This window comes from Chiloscyllium punctatum, chromosome 17, assembly GCF_047496795.1.
Source record: "Chiloscyllium punctatum isolate Juve2018m chromosome 17, sChiPun1.3, whole genome shotgun sequence".
In the NCBI taxonomy this organism is placed as follows: Eukaryota; Metazoa; Chordata; class Chondrichthyes; order Orectolobiformes; family Hemiscylliidae; genus Chiloscyllium; species Chiloscyllium punctatum.
The window spans coordinates 36,876,209-36,890,217 of NC_092755.1; the positions used below are offsets into that span (position 1 = coordinate 36,876,209).

The following is a 14,009-nucleotide window of genomic DNA, read 5'->3' on the forward strand; positions in this document are numbered from 1 at the left end:
GATTGCAAATGTTGTGTCCTTGTTCAAGAAGGGCAGTAGAGATGATCCAGTTAATTATAGACCAGTGAGCCTTACTTCTGTTGTAGGAAAGGTTTAGGAAAGGATAATAAGAGATAAGATTTAAAATCATCTGGCAAACATCAATTTGATTTCAGATAGTCAACTTGGTTTTGTCAAGGGCAGGTCACGTCTCACAAACCTCATTAAGTTTTTTGAGAAGGTCACCAAGCTTGTAGATGAGGGTAGGGCATTTGACGTGGTATACATGGACAAAAGTAAAGCCTTTGACAAGGTTCCACATGGTACGCTGTTGGAGAAAATGCAGATGCATAGAAACAAGCCTCACGACGAGAGCAGATTTGTTCAAGCAAATTCGAAGGCAGATTTGCAGATGGGAAAGCAAGCAAGAAAACTCCGTTCTTGTCCATGTAAAAGGCTGCAGTTGAAGAACAAAGCAGTTTCTGCCCAGTTTCAAACTGGGGACCTTTCGCGTATGAGGCGAATGTGATGAGTCCAGTTACTAGTCATGAGACACCAGGATCTGTTTTGGGACCACTGCATGTATAGGTGAATGGATTCGGAAATTTGCAGACGACACTAAAGTCAGTGTAGTAGTGGACAGTGTGGAAGAATGTTACAGGTTGCAAGGGGACTTGGATAAACTGCAGAATTGGGCTGAGAGGTGGCAAATAGAGTTCGATGCAACTAAATGTGAGGTGATGCACTTTGAGAAGAATAACAGGAAGGCTGAATACTGGGTCAATGGAAAAAACTCTTGGTAGTGTGGCGTGCAGAGGGATCTTTAAGTCCATGTACATAGATCCCTGAAAGTTGCCACCCAGGTTGATAGTGCTGTTAAGAAGGCAAACGGTGTGTTATGTTTCATTCGTGGAGGGATTGAGTTCCAAAGTTGAAATACCATACTGCAACTATACAAAACACTGGTGCAGTCATACTTGGAATATTGTGTTCAGTTCTGGTGCCCATATTTCCGGAAGGATCTGGAAACATTGGAAAAGGTGCAGAGGAGATTTACCAGAACATTGCCTGGGCTGGAGAGAAGGTCTTGTGAGGAAAGGCTGAGAGACTTTAAACTCTTCTCATTGGCAAGAATAAGGCTAGAGGGGATTTGATAGAGACATACAAGATGATCAGAGGATTAGAAAGGTAGACAATGGAGGTATTTTTCCTAGGATGATGATGCCAGCGTGGGCGGAATGGGGGTGGAACCCTGCTCATGACTCCACCTCCATTCTCCCCACTCCAGTTACAGGCTCCGCCCCCACTCCCAGCTCCACACCCACACCAGCTCCCAGCCCTGCCGAGTTTTCACCATCCCTCCAGACCTTCCCCTCACTGAGGATGAACGATCAGTTCTCAGCAAAGACCTCACCTTCATCCCCCTCCGTCCACGCATCAATGAATTTAATACACGCCATGACGTCGAACAATTCTTCCGTTGCCTCCGTCTCCAAGCTTACTTTCACAATCAGGACTCCCGCCCACCTTCCGAGGACCCCTTCGCCCACCTCCAACACACTGCATCCACCTGGACACCCCGCGCTGGCTTATTACCTACCCTCGACCTCTTCATTTCCAACTGCCGCCGGGACATTAACCACCTCAACCTGTCTACACCCCTCCCCCTCACAATGCGCAGCCCTCCAATCCCTCTGCTTCAATCCCAACCTCACCATTTCGCCAGCAGATAAAGGGGGCGCAGTGGTAGTCTGGCACACTGACCTCTACACTACTGGAGCCAAACGCCAACTCGAAGACACTTCTTCCTACTGCCCCCTCGACCATGACCCCACCCCCATCACCAAACCATCTCCCAGACATTAGAGAACCTCATCACCTCAGGAGATCTCCCACCCACAGCTTCCAACCTCATAGTCCAGGAACCCCGCACTGCCCGGTTCTACCTCCTTCCCAAGATCCACAAGCCTGACCACCCTAGCCGACCCATTGTATCAGCATGCTCCTGCCCCACTGAACTCATCTCTACCTACCACGACACTGTCCTATCCCCCCAGTCCAGGAACTCCCCACATACGTTAGAGACACCACCCACGCCCGCCACCTCCTCCAAGACTTCCGTTTCCCCGGCCCCCAACACCTCATCTTCACCATGGATATCGAATCCCTCTACACCTCCATCTGCCATGACCAGGGCCTCCAAGCCCTCGGTTTTTTCCTCTCCAGACGTACCCAACAGTACCCTTCCACTGACACTCTCATTCGTTTGGCCGAACTGGTCCTCACCCTTAACAATTTCTCCTTCGAATCCTCCCACTTCCTCCAGACCAAAGGGTAGCCATGGGCACACGTATGGGCTCGAGCTATGCCTGTCTCTTTGTTGGCTATGTAGAACAGTTGATCTTCCGTAATTACACTGGCACCACTCCCCACCTCTTCCTCCGCTACATTGATGACTGCATTGGCGCAACGTCGTGCTCCCGCGAGGAGGTTGAGCAATTCATCAACTTCACCAACACATTCCACCCTGACCTTAAATTTACCTGGACCATCTCTGACACCACCCTACCCTTCCTGGACCTCTCCATCTCCATTAATGACGACTGACTTGACATTGACATTTTTTACAAACCCACCGTCTCCCACAGCTGCCTGGATTACACCTCTTCCTACCCTACCTCTTGCAAAAATGCCATCCCGTATTCCCAATTCCTCCGCCTCCACCGTATCTGCTCCCAGGAGGATCAGTTTCACCACAGAACACCTTCTTTAGGGACCGCAATTTCCCTTCTCACGTGGTTAAAAGATGCCCTCCAATGCATCTCGTCCACATCCCGTACCTCTGCACTCAGACCCCACCACTCCAACAGTAACAAGGACAGAACACCCCTGGTGCTCACCTTCCAACCCACTAACCTTCGCATAAACCAAATCATCCGCCGACATTTCTGCCACCTCCAAACAGACCCCACCACCATGGATATATTTCCCTCCCCACCCCTTTCTGCCTTCCGCAAAGACCGTTCCTTCCGTGACTACCTGGTCAGGTCCACGCCCCCAACAACCCACCCTCCCATCCTGGCACTTTCCCCTGCCACTGTAGGAACTGTAAAACCTGTGCTCACACCTCCTCCCTCACCTCTATCCAAGGCCCTAAAGGAACCTTCCACATCCATCAAAGTTTTACCTGCACATCCACTAATATCATTTATTGTATCCGTTGCTCCCGATGCGGTCTCCTCTACATTGGGGAGACTGATATCTCCTAGCAGAGTGCTTTAGGGTACGTCTCCGGGACATCCGCACCAATCAACTCCACCGCCCTGTGGCCCAACGTTTTAACTTTCCCTCCCACTCTGCCGAGGACATAGAGGTCCTGGGCCTCCTTCACCACCGCTCCCTCACCACCAGACACCTGGAGGAAGAACGCCTCATCTTCTGCCTCGCAACACCTCTACCCCAGGGCATCAATGTGGACTTCAACAGTTTCCTCATTACCCCTTCCCCCACCTCATCCCAGTTCCAAACTTCCAGCTCAGCACTGTCCCCGTGACTTGTCCTACCTGCCTATCTTCTTTTTCACCTATCCACTCCATCCTCCTACCGCCCCCGACCTATCACCTTCATCCCCTCTCCCAAACTCACCTATTGTACTCTATGCTACTTTCTCCCCACCCCCACCCTCCTCCAGCTTTTCTCTCCACACTTCAGGCTCTCTGCTTTTATTCCATTTTAAAGCCTTTTGCCCGAAACGTCGATTTTACTGCTCCTCGGATACTGCCTGAACTGCTGTGCCCTTCCAGCACCACTATCTGTACCCCACCACATCACTTTGCCCCGCAATCGTGGTATCTGGCTGTGCACAAGGAGGAGTGGCACAGTCTGTACTGGGATGCCCTGGGGCCCTGAAACACATGGTAAAGACTAAAATCACCAGAGCATTGGCAGCCCCACCACATTGTTTACATGTTCTATTGTTTTTACTCTGTTCCTGCCTTCCCTTGTTTTTTTCTTAATAAAGTTGTTGTTACACACACCTGTACAAGCTGTGAAATGAACTCAGGCCTCTCGATCCAAGATTCGGGATATTTTCACCACATCACAAGGCATCGAAAGTAACTTCCCTTGTCCCTTAGCCTGCTGGAGTCGCGCCTGTATCAACTCCGCAATTCGGAGGAAGGGGCTGAACAGCAGGACCGAGCAGCGGCCGGTCGTCTAACCAGAGTGAGTGAGGAGCGGGGCCAAAGCATTCTCGGAGAGTGAACGCTTCAGGATTGATCATTCTCACTACATAGTGGAGCATTAAGCCTCTCCCACGAATCAATGTGAGATTTTTAAGAAATAGTTGAGATGTAAATCTGATAACGTACATTAGGGAGATTTAAACAATCCTTAGATAAACACATGGGTGTAGGGAGACGAGCTGAGAATAATACACTGGTCGGCGTGAATAATTCACAGGTTGGTTTACACAACTCGAGTAAGAAATTTATTTTCAAACTCCCGGAACGATTGGTAATTTACATACCTGGCTAGTGTGGTTAAGTTGAACCGAACACTCTATTTGCATACTAATAATCTCAATGACTGTAACGCGACAGAGCAATTGTTAATGACTAATACTTCATCCATGATCCTGTGCAGATATGAATATTCTCTATAAACTCACCGGTAATCGCAGACGCACGCGCAGTTTGGTTTCTATGTGGAGCATGCGCAGTGTCACAATGATCATTGCAGAGAGAGAGAGAGAGACATAGAGCTGCTTTCTGCGGCAGCGGCTGCGATCGGCTTCATGCCGGTGTGCGGGAGCCTCGCTGGGAGAAAGGAGCGGAGAGATTTCACAAGTCCTGGATACAGGTTAACAATAACTCTAAAAAGACCCTCTAGGCCCGGGTAAGGAGGCGGCGGTCTCTAATCAGGGAAGTGGCATAGGGTCACGGCCGCCATTTGTTTGAGGGAAGATGGAGCGCTCAGGGCCGCCATCTTGAGGAGGTCAAGGTGCAGGAGGGCGGGGCTCTCGGGGTCTGTAGAACAATCAGAGGAAAGGGAAGACCCATTGTTATTGATTAATTCCCAGAACACAGCTTCACTGGGCGATCCTGCAGGAATATCCTCTCTCAGTCCTGCTGGGACGTTTCACCCAATCAGAACCAGCAGCTCTTCCTCCTCTCTCAGCTCCACTTCTGTCCTTCCTGCAGCATCTGTCCCCTGGAACATTGAGCTGCCTGTCCTGTCCCTCCCTCAGCTGTTGTTTCTGTAATACCTGTGATATCCCAGTCCCATCTTAGATTACTTCACTAAAGACACGAATGTACCCAATGACTTTTTCTTAACATCAGCAATTGTTTAATACTCATTTACAGGTTTTTCATTACATCGTTTTTGAAGCATTTACTCCACGTTCAATCATTGCAATGGTGGGATCTGAACATGTGTCCAGAGAACACTTGCTGAGTTTCTGGATAAATTGTCATACAATAATGCCACTAGGCCATCACTTCGCCTGCTCACAGTTTGTACATCCCAGTGCAACACGAATCAAAACCCTTTCTTCCTGCACAATTGTTTGACCCGGCACTCTGGTGATGTGACTCTCCATGTGGTATCCCTCACTGTGTGGGTCTAATTGTTGTCTCTGTCAGCGTCTCTCACTCATGAAGCTACTCCAGATCATGAACCAACAGAATTCTCCACTCCAGAGAGATGAGGCAGCACACTCCAGGAATGGAGACTGGCATTTTCCAGATCTCTGTGGGCTCAGTGCCATTCTATATGTGTAACCCTCAAAGTGTTAGTCTAATTTCCCCTTCTGCCTACTTCTGTGTCTTCTACAGGTACTCATGGAGTTCCTGACTCAATAGACTTGCCAACTGCTGGTTGGGACGATGGTTGCTCAGCCAGAAAGACAAAGTCAGGGAGGTCAGGAGTCTTCAATAAATCCTGCTGCCAGGTAAGATCATTCCAGTGCACAGAGCAGAAAGTAATAAGGGGGATCCAAACATCAGCTAACAAGACATGACATAGAGAAAGTGCTGGAGGGGGAGCACAGTACAGACACAACCCAGGCTCAATCACCACGCCTGCTGCAAGTTTTGTTGTAATGAGACAGTATCGGGAGTTCCCAGTTATCAGTCCAGGCCTGTGTTTTCTTAGGGAGTATCAGAACAGCTGAGGGGAAAGCAGCCCTCCCACGAGAGGGTGGTAATGCTGCCTGGGATCTTTCTGTTCCCTGTTCCCTCTCCAACACTGTATCTATGGCTTGTATTGAGGACCAGTGTCTTCAATCATTCTAACTCCTATAACAGTTCCTATCTCTGTCATCCCCTCCCCTCTCACCAATTATTTCACATATTTGAAACCTCCAGTCCAGATGACCATCCGTATCGCTGTAACTTGCTTCAGTCTCTACAACATGCCTTGTCTCGATAGTCTCCTCCTCCAATAACTGGAGACATCGGGGTCTGTTTCTGTGTGGCATTACTTTTTGGTGGAGGTTTCCGAAATGGAATGAGTTGCATTTGCCTGTGTTTGGTCCATATTCCTTCCAATCTACTTCTCTCCATGTACCTGCCCGAGTGTCTTTTCCATGTTGTAATTGTACTTGTTTTTACCATTTCCTCTGGCAGTCCATTCCGTCTATGCACCATCCTCTGTAGAAAATGTTGCCCCTCAGCTCCCTCTTTAAATCCTTGCTCTCTCACCTCACATTTAAGCCTCTAGCTTTGGACTCACCTACCCTTGGCTATTCACCTTACTTCGGCCCTACATTGTTTCATAAACCTTGACAGGTCATCCCGTGTCCTTGTCTGCCCAGGAGAAATATTGACAACAATTTTACAAATATCTCCAACTCATTTACTCAATGCTCTGACCAATGAAGACAAGTGTGCCAATTGCCGCTTTCCCCACCCTGTTCACCCTGTGATTCCATTCCAAGGAACAATGTAACTCCACCCCTTGGTGTCTCTCTGTTCGACAGCACTGCCCAGGGCCTGACCATTAACTGTGTTAGTCCTCCCTGGTTTGTCTTAACTAAATCCAACTCCTGAATTAAATTCCATCTTTCATTCCTTGGCCCACTGGCCCAGTTGATTAACATCCCCTTCAATAACTATATTCCCTGCCCACTATTCCACTAATCTTGGTATCCATAAACATACTAACAGGGACTCCTATATTTTCACTCAAATTATTTATGTAAGTGGTGCACAACCGTGGCCCCAGCACCAATCCTTACAGCACACTGCTGGTCAGAGGCCCCAGTCTGAACAACCACCCTCTCCCACCACCCTCTGTCTCCCACTGCCATCCCATTTTGTATCCAGTTGGCTAGCTCTCCCTGATCCTTTGTTATCTACCCTTACTAACCAATGTATCATGCTCCACCCTGACCAAGGGTTTGCAGAAGCCAGAAACAACATCTGTTGCTCTGCCTTAGTGTATCTTTTTGGTCACATCTTGAGCAAACTCCAGTCCAGTTTGTGAGACATGTTATCCCAGGCACAAAGCCATGCTGGCTGTCCGTAATCAGGCCTTATCTTTCCAAATGCATGGACGGCCGACCTCTCAGAATGACCCCCAACAACTGACCCACCCTGATGTCTCACTCATCAGTCAGTCGTTCCCTGGCTTTCTCTTGAAGCCTTTCTTAATTAATGACACATCATTATAATCATAGTCAGAGATTCATATCGCACTGTTTGGTTCACACGAACCATACTCTAAAACTGACCTCGTCCCACCTGCCTGTTCCTGGATCATATCCTTTCAAACCTTTCCTATTCCTGTACTAATCCAAATGTCTTTTAAACATTGTAATTGTCCCCACATTCACCCCTTCCTTGGGAAGTTCATTCCACACACAACCCATCCTCCGTGAAACAATGTGCCCCTCATGTCTGTTTTTTTTATATGTCTCTCCACTAAACTTAAAACTGTCCTGACTTGTCTTGAAACTCCCCTGTCCATGGGAAACGACAACTCCCATTAACTCTATCTATCCCCCTCATGATTTTATAAACTTCTATGAGGTCATCTGTCAACATTCAGGTTTCAGTGAAAAATACCAACCTATTCAGCGTTTCTTTATACTGAAGCCTTTCGTACGCAGCCACATCCCAGTAAATCTCCTCCCAACCCTTTCCAGCTTAATAATATCCTTCCTATAACTGGGCGACCAGAACTGGACACAGTATTCCAGAAGAGGACTCACCAATGGCCTGTATAATCTCAATGCGACTTCCCAACTCCTATATCCAAAGGACTGAGCAATGAAAGCAAGTGAGGCAAGCACCTTTTTTTAAACTATCCTGTCTCTCCATGTTGCAAACTTCAAAGAATTATGTAGCTGAACCCTGAGGTCCCTCTGTTCTACAACATTACTGAAGGTCCTAACATTAATTGTATAAGTCCTGCACGTGTTTGTTGTACCAAATGTATTACCTCACATTTATTCAGATAGAACTCCATCTACAGTTTTTAAGCCAATCACACTTTTCATCAGGATCACATTGTAATCTTAGAAAACCTTCTTCACTGTCCTCAATGCCACCCTCCAGTCTACCAGCCTATCACACATAGCTCTCTATGGTACAAATATCTCTGCTAGGGGCCCTACAATTTCTTCACCAGCTTCCCACAATGTCCTGAGATCCATTTGAGCAGATCCTGGGGATTTATCTACCTTTGTGTTTTCAAAACTCTGGCACCTCCTCTTGTATAATGTGCATTCATTTCAAGTCAATGAGTCATAGAGATGTACAGCACGGAAACAGGCCCTTCGGACCAACTCCTGCATGACATTTCTAGTCACATTTGCCACAACTTTGCCAATATCCCTCTAAACCCATCATATTCATACACCCATCCACATGCCTTTTAAATGTATTTCTATCAGCCTCCACTAATTGCTCCGGCAGCTTATTCCATCCACTCTGCGGGAGTCAGTTGCCCTTTAGACCCCTTTGAAAAGTTTCCCTCGCCTGGGGAAATGACCTTGTCTATTGACCCTGTCGATGACCATCATTATTTTAAACACCTTTTATCTGTTAACTCCTCAGCTTCCCATGTTCAAGTAAAAACAGCCCCAGCCTATTCAGGCTTTTCCCTGAAGCGCAAACCCTCCAACCCTGGCAACATCTTTGGTCATTTTTGCTAAACCCTTACATGATCCACGACATCCTTCCTGTGGCATTGAGACCAGAATTGCACACAGTATTCCAATAGTGGTCAGGACAAACACTGTTTAGTTCCCTGAGCGCCCCAGTCTTTATCCACAGTAAGTTCCAAAGTGAAATATTTGTTTTGGATCTTGTAGTTTCACACATCGTTGCCTTCATTGATCATTAAGGAGACCGGGTTTGTCCCAAGCTCTTCTTTTGCTCTTAATACACTTGTAGAGTCTCTTTGGATTCTCCTTAACGTTCTCTGCCAAAGCTATCTCATGTCCCCTTTTTACATTCCTGATTTCCACCCTAAGTGTATTTCTACAGCCCCGATGCTCCTGAAGGGATTCCCTTGAGTCAGCCAGTTATATCTGACATGTGACCCTTTTTTCTTGACCTCAGCCTCAAAACTCAGCCAGTGTTTCCTAATTCAGTCAGTATTGAGCTGCACACTAACAGGAACATGCTGGTGCTGAACGCTCCTTTTATCTTGGTTTTAAGATATTCTTACTTACCAGACTTCCCTTTACCTGCAAATAGCCTCCCCAGATCTACTTTAAAAAATCCTGTCTAATGCTATCTTGCTCCCTTGAGGACTTGTGGACTTGTGAACTTGTGGACCAGGCCTGTCCTGTCCTTTTCCATCGCTATTTCCAATCTAATAAAATTGTGGTAACTTTCCAAAGTGCTCCCCCACTAACACCTCAGTCCCATTCCCTACCTTCTTTCCCAAGGGGAGGTCAGGTTTAGCCCCATTCTCCAGTTGGGCCACTTACATAATGACTGGGAGTTTTCGGAACACACTTAACAAATTCCTTCCATCCAAATGCTTAACTTAGGAGCAATCCCAGTGCAGGTTTTGAACCGTTAAGATCCCCTATCATTACAACCCTATTATTGTCAGAGATATCTGAAATCTCCTGACATATTTGCTCCTTCATCTCCCATTGCCTATCGCTGTAGTCTGACCGTAGAAAACTAATGACCAATTTTTATTTCTCAGTTCCACTAATATCGTTTAACTGGGCGGTCCTACATGAATCCTCCCTCGAGGTACTGCTGGGATGTTTCCCCCCAATCAAACCCACCAGCTCTCCTCCTGTTTTGCCTCCTGTTCTATCCTTCCTGTAGCATCTGTCTCCGGAACATTGAGCTGCTGGTCCTGTTGCTCCCTCAGCTGTGTTTCTGTAATACCTATGGTATCCCAATCCCATGTTCCCATCCATACTCTGGGTTCATCTGCCTTATCTGTCTGGCCCTTTGCATTGAAATAACTGCAGTTTAATTCACCAGTTTTCACTAATTGTCTGCTATGTTCTTGCCTGCATTGTCTACTTATATTCCTCTCTTAAACATTTGTACCAGCTTCAACTTTCATTTTGGCGTTACTTTGGGGTCACACAGCCCTGCCAGATGAGTTTAAATCCTCTCGAGCAGCTCCAGCAACGTTCCCCACCAGGATGTGAGTCCCCCTCCTGCTCCCAGTTCAGGTGTATTCCCCACCCTGTCTACCTGTGCTGACACCTTCAGACATCCAGGGACTTGCTCACCAAGGTCCCTGTATTCCTCAGTACTGCAGGAGGAGCTACCACTCATGATGTATATTATTCGTTTATTAGACTTCCCACAGTGCATTACCTCACAGTGATCAGAAGTAAACTCTGTCTGCCATTACTCTGCGGAGTTTATCATCTGATCGAAATCAGACTGCAGCCTGAGTCCATCCCCCTCACTGTGGACAACACCCTCACCTTACATGTTATCTGCAAACCTACTAATGTTGCCTTCTGCTTTCACATACGAGTGATTTAATGTCCATAATGAATAGCAATGGCTCCTGCACAGATCCGTGTGGTACACCCGCTGGGCAAAGGCTTTCAATCACAAAACCAACCCTCCACCAATTGTGGAGCCAATTTACCAACTTACCTTGGATCCCATGGGCTCTTTCCTTTTGGAGCAGCCTTCCGTGTGGGACCTCGTCAAAGACCTTAATGAACACCATATAAACCACATCATCTGCACTGCCCTCATCAATATCAGAGGACAGTCGTCTAGCAAATCCATACAGACAATCCCTAATGAAATTGTGGGGGTATCCGTTTTTGGCGGATACATTGTATAGGTCTTCCTCTTCCTCTTTTTGCAGTTCTGGTGTACTGCAGTATGTTGTGACCCTTTTGAACAATGTCTTGATGCAACTTCTTTTGTGTGTGCTGGGGTGGTTGTTTTCGTAGTTTAGGACTCGGTCTGTGTGTGTGGCTTTCCTGTAAACCTTTGTGGTCAATTCTCCGTTCGGTGTTCTCTGTACCAAAACGTCTAGGAATGGGAGTTGGTTGTCCTTTTTTTCCTCTCTAGTGAATCGGATTCCTGTGAGTGTGGCGTTGATGATCTGGTGTGTGTTCTCTATTTCTGTGTTTTTAATGATTACAAAGGTGTCAACCACATATCTGACCCAGAGTTTGGGTTGAATTTGCGGTAAGACTGTTTGTTCTAATCTTTGCATTACCGCTTCTGCTATGAGTCCAGAGATGGGTGAGCCCATGGGTGTGCCGTTGATTTGTTCGTATATCTGGTTGTTGAATGTGAAGTGTGTTGTGAGGCACAGGTCCAGTAGTTTGAGTATGCAGTCTTTGTTGATAGGATACTTTGTTGGTCGTGATACTATGGGTCTGAGTGGGATGTCTTTTTTGTGTACTTTAGGAAGTCCATAGAATCTGAGGGTGTTGTTGCTTTCAAACCTGGTTATCTGTCCATTTTTTTGTTGGTGTCTCAGTGTGTTGTTTATCCTATTGGTGAGCTGCAGGGTCGGGTCAGACTCCACGCAATTTCATCCACAGATGCCTCAGGGAAAGACAACGGAACGAAACATGCCACGACCCAAAGGACTAGCCATACTACTATACATCAAGAACATTTCGGAACTGACAGCCAGACTACTGCGATCACTAGGACTCATAACAGCACACAAACCAACAGCCACTCTCAGACAACAACTCACCAGCACGATGGACCTGATACCCAGCATAAGCAAAACCAATGTAGTGTACAAAATCCCATGCAAGGAATGCACAAAACACTACATAGGACAAACTGGAAGACAGCTAACAATCCGCATCCATGAACACCAACTAGCCACGAAATGACACGACCAGCTATCCTTAGTAGCCACACACGCAGATGACAAGCAACGTGAGTTCGACTGGGACAACACTACTATTATAGGACAAGTCAAACAGAGAACAGCCAGGGAATTCCTAGAGGTATGGCACTCATCCACAGTTTCAATCAATAAGCTCATCAACCTGGACCCAATATACTGGCCACTGCAGCGGACAGCTAGAACTGACAACCGGAAGCGGCAGATACAAATCACTAAAAATGCCAGAGGAAAGATCACAGAAGCGCTTCACAGGAGACTCCCAAGCACTGAGAATTTCACCTAGACAGGGGATGAAACATCTGCAACACAAATTCCCAACTCGGCGAACAGAACCACAACAACGAGCACCCATGCTACAAATCTTCTCACAAACTTTGAAGCCCTGTTGACGCTACAAAGCTCCGTCATGAACAAGCCACCATCTCGCTATTTCCTTTGCCTTCTTCAGTGTCTGCAACTCTCGCTGTATCTTCCAGTAATGTTCTTTAGTTACTGCAGGTCTGCCTATCTCCCCAGATAACCTGTTTCATTCCCTCCAGCTCCCTCAATAACTGTAACACCTTCTGTTCTGTCTAATCCTCTTCTTTCCCACTGTCTTCCAGGCACAACGGCGATCCTGTAAGAGAGCAGTGCGGAATGGGATGTTATAAATCTCAGCTGAGGCTTGAGGCCTACCATTACCTGGGAGTCACAAGGGGAGAGAACCTGAGCGAGTGCAGCACAAAGTGGGAGTATATAAATCAGCAGCGAGGATCGGGGCCGACTGGGACTTGGATTTGGATAAAAAGCAGAGCAGGAGGCTTGAAATCAGCACCAAGTCACAGAGGGAGTGACCATCTGAGGGAGCAACTTGGAGCAGGAGCATGAGGCTGACTCACACCTGGGAGAATATAAATCCGCACTGAGGATCGAGGCCTAGTTGTACCTGGGAGTCACAGAGACGGTGACCCTGTGAGTGAGCAGACTGGAGTGAGAGCTGGACGATTACATGTCCGAGGAGACACATCACTACATGTACACGTGACCCTCCATTTGTGTGTGTGCATGTGTGTATGTCCCCTTCCCTCACTGTGTGTGTGTAACTCTCCACTGTGTGTGTTTGTCCCTCCCTTGCTGTGTATGAGCATGTACCTCCCTCACTGTGTATGTGAACATGTCCCCCCCCCACTGTGTGTGTGTGTGTGTGTGTGTGTGTGTGTGCGCGTGTCCCTCCCTCACTATGTGTGTGCGTGTCCCTCCCTCACTGCGTGTGTGTGCGTGTCCCTCCCGCACTGTGTGTGTGTGAACGTGTCCCTCCCGCACTGTGTGTGTGTGAGCATGTCCCTCCCTCACTGTGTATGTGTGAGCGTGTCCCTCCCTCACTGTGTATGTGAGCATGTCCCTCCCTCACTGTGTGTGTGTGTGTGTGTGTGTGTCCCTCCCTCACTGTGTGAGTGAGCATGTCCCTCCCTCACTGTGTGTGTGCGCGCATCTCTCCCTCACTGTGTGTGTGTTTGTGTGTGCGTATGTCTGCGTGTCTCCCTCCCTCACTGTGTGTGTCTGTCTGTCCCCTCGCTATGTGTGTGTATGTGTCCCCTCTTGCTTTCTGTGCACATGTCCCACCCTCGCTGTGTCTGTATGCCTCAACTTCGCTGCGTGTGTGTGTGTCCCACCCTCGCTGTGTGTGTGTGTGTCCCTCTTGCTGTGAGTGTGTGTGCCCC

General features: G+C 47.7%; 1 long non-coding RNA gene across 1 annotated transcript; it reads left to right on the forward strand.

Moving 5' to 3' along the window:
- Positions 1–4,734: 4,734 nt before the first annotated feature.
- On the forward strand, positions 4,735–13,053 carry LOC140487672 (uncharacterized). Its single transcript, XR_011962857.1, has 3 exons — positions 4,735–4,839; positions 5,817–5,932; positions 12,912–13,053. It is a non-coding gene; the product is annotated as an uncharacterized lncRNA (long non-coding RNA).
- The last annotated feature ends 956 nt before the right edge of the window (positions 13,054–14,009 follow it).